Source organism: Oncorhynchus mykiss, chromosome 15 (assembly GCF_013265735.2).
Source record: "Oncorhynchus mykiss isolate Arlee chromosome 15, USDA_OmykA_1.1, whole genome shotgun sequence".
Taxonomy (NCBI): Eukaryota; Metazoa; Chordata; class Actinopteri; order Salmoniformes; family Salmonidae; genus Oncorhynchus; species Oncorhynchus mykiss.
In genome coordinates, this window is record NC_048579.1 from 72144673 (window position 1) to 72151299 (window position 6627).

At 47.1% G+C, this 6627-nt stretch overlaps 1 protein-coding gene across 12 annotated transcripts in view; it reads right to left on the bottom strand.

The window, feature by feature from the left end:
• LOC110500989 (neuronal cell adhesion molecule) overlaps window positions 1-6324 on the bottom strand; it is a 128180-nt gene extending 121856 nt beyond the window's left edge. For 4 of the 12 annotated variants that reach the window (XM_036945242.1, XM_036945240.1, XM_036945247.1 and 1 more), the window contains exon 1: window positions 6102-6317. The gene's annotated coding sequence lies outside the window, so the exon portion shown is untranslated. Of the gene's footprint in view, window positions 1-6101 lie in introns of all 12 variants that reach the window. The other 8 variants (XM_036945249.1, XM_036945248.1, XM_036945243.1 and 5 more) reach the window with 5 other exon arrangements.
• Between the last annotated feature and the right edge of the window lie 303 nt (window positions 6325-6627).

The window sequence follows — 6627 nt, forward strand, 5'->3', positions numbered from 1 at the left end:
GGAGGGGAGAGGTGGAGAGAGGGGAGGGAGAGGAGGGGGAGGGAGAGGTGGGGAGAGGGGGGAGAGGGGAGAGGTGGGGAGAGGGGGGATAGGGAAGAGGTGGGGAGAGGGGGAGAGGTAGGGAGAAGAGAGAGGTGGGGAGAAGGGGGAGAAGGGAGAGGTGGAACATGCCATGTCGTCTTTCATTATCCTCATGGTTCACGGCGTTACGCTTCAGAAGAGCTCTGGCACAGCTGGTGCTGTCAACATGTCTCTCCTCTCCTCTCTTCTCTTCTCCTCTCCTCCTGCCAGAGGTGTACCAGGCCAACTCTCTTTGTTCTGTATTTGGAGTGTGTGGTAGTTAGACTAACCCTCACTGGGTCATCAAAACCATAACTTTCTCCACAAGACCATGGGACCTGGGCAGTGCGTCGGTGACTAGAGATGACCACTGCTGTTAGTCCATCTGGCCTGGCAGTGTCATTGGGCTCTACATGGTTTTAACCATTAATAACTGACTGAATGACTGACTGACTTATTAATGCATTGATGAAAAAGCCAAAAACACAGCAAGCTGGATTTCACCAGCAGGAAAACAACAACAGCTGTTCGAGGTAGTCACTATGGCAACCTCACGTACTTACCAGAACCATTAGATATCTTCTGTATGAAATTTCCCCCATTTTCCAATCCATCAATCTCTAACCAGTCATGTTAATTTAATGTGGTTCCTGATCAGATAAAACAACAAGCACAACCATTGCAGCTCTATGCTGAGAGCTGAGGGCTGGGTGCCCCCCAGACAGTGGCTGTATACTGAGAGCTGAGGGCTGGGTGCACCCCAGACAGTGGCTGTATACTGAGAGCTGAGGGCTGGGTGCCCCCGAGACAGTGGCTGTATACTGAGAGCTGAGGGCTGGGTGCCCCCTAGACAGTGGCTGTATGCTGAGAGCTGAGGGCTGGGTGCCCCCCAGACAGTGGCTGTATACTGAGAGCTGAGGGCTGGGTGCACCCCAGACAGTGGCTGTATACTGAGAGCTGAGGGCTGGGTGCCCCCTAGACAGTGGCTGTATTCTGAGAGCTGAGGGCTGGGTGCCCCCTAGACAGTGGCTGTATTCTGGGAGCTGAGGGCTGGGTGTCCCCTAGACAGTGGCTGTATTCTAAGAGCTGAGGGCTGGGTGCTGGGTCCCCCCTAGACAGTGGCTGTATTCTGAGAGCTGAGGGCTGGGTGCCCCCTAGACAGTGGCTGTATTCTGAGAGCTGAGGGCTGGGTGCCCCTTAGACAGTGGCTGTATTCTGAGAGCTGAGGGCTGGGTTCCCCCTAGACAGTGGCTGTATTCTGAGAGCTGAGGGCTGGGTGCCTCCTAGACAGTGGCTGTATTCTGAGAGCTGAGGGCTGGGTGCCCCCTAGACAGTGGCTGTATTCTGAGAGCTGAGGGCTGGGTGCTGGGTGCCCCCTAGACAGTGGCTGTATTCTTAGAGCTGAGGGCTGGGTTCCCCCTAGACAGTGGCTGTATTCTGAGAGCTGAGGGCTGGGTTCCCCCTAGACAGTGGCTGTATTCTGAGAGCTGAGGGCTGGGTGCCCCCTAGACAGTGGCTGTATTCTGAGAGCTGAGGGCTGGGTTCCCCCTAGACAGTGGCTTTATTCTGAGAGCTGAGGGCTGGGTGCCCCCTAGACAGTGGCTGTATTCTGAGAGCTGAGGGCTGGGTGTCCACTAGACAGTGTCTGTATTCTGAGAGCTGAGGGCTGGGTCCTCCCCAGACAGTGGCTGTATGCTGAGAGCTGAGGGCTGGGTGCCCCCCAGACAGTGGCTGTATTCTGAGAGCTGAGGGCTGGGTGTCCCCCAGACAGTGGCTGGATGATGGGAACATGTTGAATCTTGACTGAGGTGGAAGATCGGAACATGTTGAATCTTGACTGAGGGGGACGATGGGAACATGTTGAATCTTGACTGAGGTGGATGATGGGAACATGTTGAATCTTGACTGAGGGGGAAGATGGGAACATGTTGAATCTTGACTGAGGGGGAAGATGGGAACATGTTGAATCTTGACTGAGGGGGAAGATGAGAACATGTTGAATCTTGACTGAGGTGGATGATGGGAACATGTTGAATCTTGACTGAGGGGGAAGATGGGAACATGTTGAATCTTGACTGAGGGGGAAGATGAGAACATGTTAAATCTTGACTGAGGTGGATGATGGGAACATGTTGAATCTTGACTGAGGGGGAAGATGGGAACATGTTGAATCTTGACTGAGGGGGAAGATGGGAACATGTTGAATCTTGACTGAGGGGGAAGATGGGAACATGTTGTTGAATCTTGACTGAGGTGGATGATGGGAACATGTTGAATCTTGACTGAGGGGGAAGATGGGAACATGTTGAATCTTGACTGAGGGGGACGACGGGAACATGTTGAATCTTGACTGAGGGGGACGACGGGAACAAGATCCCATATAAAGGCTCTGTCTTATGTTAATGTGTTACACAATAACAGTTAGTTGAGCTGACCGTTAGTCCTGGTTGGGGTTCAAAGCTGGGAAGTAGAGTTATGGATAACCAGGATCAACTCTGACCTCTGGTTATATCCTACAGCCCAGGCTCAGAGTTTTCCCTGGTCATGTCTCAGGGTCACATCTCCCTAAGTATGACCGATGTCGTAACCCACACCACAAAGGACAACATTTGGAAACAGCATCATGAAACAGCTCACATGCTGCAAACCCTTTCAAATCTCACACAGACAAACACAGTGACATTCATAAAACCCCTTCAAACCCCACACAGACAAACACAGTGACATTCATAAAACCCCTTCAAACCTCACACAGACAAACACAGTGACATTCATAAAACCCCTTCAAACCTCACACAGACAAACACAGTGACATTCATAAAACCCCTTCAAACCCCACACAGACAAACGCAGTGACATTCATAAAACCCCTTCAAACCTCACACAGACAAACACAGTGACATTCATAAAATCCCTTCAAACCCCACACAGACAAACACAGTGACATTCATAAAACCCCTTCAAACCTCACACAGACAAACACAGTGACATTCATAAAATCCCTTCAAACCCCACACAGACAAACACAGTGACATTCATAAAACCCCTTCAAACCTCACACAGACAAACACAGTGACATTCATAAAATCCCTTCAAACCCCACACAGACAAACACAGTGACATTCATAAAACCCCTTCAAACCTCACACAGACAAACACAGTGACATTCATAAAACCCCTTCAAACCTCACACAGACAAACACAGTGACATTCATAAAACCCCTTCAAACCCCACACAGACAAACACAGTGACATTCATAAAACCCCTTCAAACCCCACACAGACAAACACAGTGGCATTCATAAAACCCCTTCAAACCTCACACAGACAAACACAGTGACATTCATAAAACCCCTTCAAACCCCACACAGACAAACACAGTGACATTCATAAAACCCCTTCAAACCTCACACAGACAAACACAGTGACATTCAAAAACCCCTTCAAACCCCACACAGACAAACACAGTGACATTCATAAAACCCCTTCAAACCTCACACAGACAAACACAGTGACATTCATAAAACCCCTTCAAACCCCACACAGACAAACACAGTGACATTCATAAAACCCCTTCAAACCCCACACAGACAAACACAGTGACATTCATAAAACCCCACACAGACAAGCACAGTGACATTCATAATAGCTATTTATTTCCTCCCACTACACCAGTTCTCAGGCTTTTCCCAAAGTAGCATATCACAACAACCATGGAATCATCATCAGCACCATGTGGGGTCTACGAATCAGAGGATCTCACACACACACACACACACACACACACACACACACACACACACACACACACACACCAGAGAATAATGCCACCGGACATCTGTCAACATGTCACCAATCAAACACACCCTGGTATATACAGAATTCATCCTTGTCCTGGTCACTACAGAAATATCTGAAAACATCTGTTCAATCGCCCTTACCAACGGATTATTGACTCGTGGTTAACTTTTCATTTTTTACCAGATTATAATTTGGGAAGGAGGACTTGTTGTCAACATGTCAAACAAAGATCTATATACAGTATCAGCATGAAATAATATCAGCCTCACAATGGGACTATAATATGGCTCTACATGGGACCATAATATGGCTCTACATGGGACCATAATATGGCTCTACAGGGACCATAATATGGCTCTAAATGGGACCATAATATGGCTCTACATGGGACCATAATATGGCTCTAAATGGGACCATAATATGGCTCTAAATGGGACCATAATATGGCTCTACAGGGACCATAATATGGCTCTACATGGGACCATAATATGGCTCTACATGGGACCATAATATGGCTCTACAGGGACCATAATATGGCTCTAAATGGGACCATAATATGGCTCTACATGGGACCATAATATGGCTCTACATGGGACCATCTGATAAGGCCTACTGTAGTCAGTAGAAACATAACAGTGGCCTACTGTAGTCAGTAGAAACATAACGGTGGCCTACTGTAGTCAGTAGAAACATAAGTGGCCTACTGTATTCAGTAGAAACATAACAGTGGCCTACTGTAGTCAGTAGAAACATAACAGTGGCCTACTGTAGTCAGTAGAAACATAACGGTGGCTTACTGTAGTCAGTAGAAACATAACAGTGGCCTACTGTAGTCAGTAGAAACATAACAGTGGCCTACTGTATTCAGTAGAAACATAACAGTGGCCTACTGTAGTCAGTAGAAACATAACGGTGGCCTACTGTAGTCAGTAGAAACATAACAGTGGCCTACTGTAGTCAGTAGAAACATAACGGTGGCTTACTGTAGTCAGTAGAAACATAACAGTGGCCTACTGTAGTCAGTAGAAACATAACAGTGGCCTACTGTAGTCAGTAGAAACATAACGGTGGCTTACTGTAGTCAGTAGAAACATAACAGTGGCCTCCCAAATGGGACACTATTCCCTACATAGTGCACTACTTTTGGCCAGTGCCATTTGGGACGCAAGCATATACTGTGTGTGAAGCATTTGAATTGCTGTTTGGAGTCAATCGAGTTTAGGGGATTCTACCTGTGAGATCCCCCTGACGTTCTGAACCTCACAGATGGTGATGATGTGGAGTTGGGGGGAATCTATAGCCCACGTCAGCTTTACTCGGTATAGCAGGCCTTGACCTATATAAAATGACACCAACCACAGACTAGGCCTACAACGGTATTATTATACTACTGGGAATAAACGTCTCGTTAATCGTTATTGGTGATTACCGCGTGTCACGATGCAAAGGGCAGAGAGCACATTCATAGGTCGCATGCATAAAAGACAGGGTTAGCCTAGAATAATTGCTGCAGCGTGAAATGTCTGTGTCGGTCTACGTGGTTGCTGCACCCGCTTTCTCCTCTCAAATGTCTCACATCTTTACGACACATAGGCCTATATAGGCCTCATCACTAAACTGTTACCTAATTGATAGGCTTCCAATAGGGAATTCATTCACGATTATATAATTTACAGCTGGCCACGCCATTGATAGACTGTTGACATCAATAGCCTAATCCCTTGAACTATAATGCCGGCCGGCAAAACATATTTTCTCCACACAAAGGATGGAATATAGCATAATAAATGAATTAATATGGTAAATTAAATAATAATTATCATCACACGATAAGCAGCCACCACAAACTAGACAACGACAATAATGTATTTTATCATAGCCTAGAGACGCTCTGAATCACATTGTCGCTTATTGCTGCCTGTGTTGTCCTTTGATCAAATGATGTTCCTTTCGTCTCTAAAAACACCGACATAATGTCGAGCCTCCATATTCACACCTGACGCCAACAACATAAATATCAGCAACATCATCGGTGTCTATGGGAAATCCACAACTGGACCGCCACCCCATCCTCTCTTGGACTTGACACATCCATCCACTGCACCAAATACGCATTATTCACATAGCAAAGCAGCGAGGATTTCATCATACATACACAGCACAGCCTACACAAGACAACAGCATTAAAAAATCATAACCACCAGCAGAAAATTTTAATTAAAAGAGCCCACAAATCTCACCTGTTAAAGCAAACGTGGACAGGGTTTTCTCTCTTCTCGCAGCTGTAGGAATAGAAGAGGATGAGTTGGTTTTTGTCTCCTGTCTCCGGGCAGTGCTCTGACTCGTTCCCTGCTGCAGCCTCACAGCCTGTGGTCCTCTGCTCCGTTCTCCGGTTCTAGCACCAGCTCCCTCTTCCCGAGCCGCTGTCAAACGAGCAGCGCTCTTGCTGCCGCCGTCTCGCGCACGCGCAACCCACCGCTCCGGTGCAGGAAGAATGCAGGAGCTCAGGAACGAACGGAGCGCGCAGCTGCAGCGACCCCGGCTAATGAGCGGCTGCAACCGGACCTGCAGACAGATGGATGGATGATTGGAAGAAAGAAAAAAATATTGAAAAAAGATGGATGATGATTAAAAAAAAATAGATGACAAATAATAGATGGATGATGGTGTGCTGTGGATAAAACAATAATTGTGCAGCAGTAGATCTTTTATATCTGCCCTATGAATTAGTCATGTTTGGTGATAAAGATTAGCACTCTGTCGGCT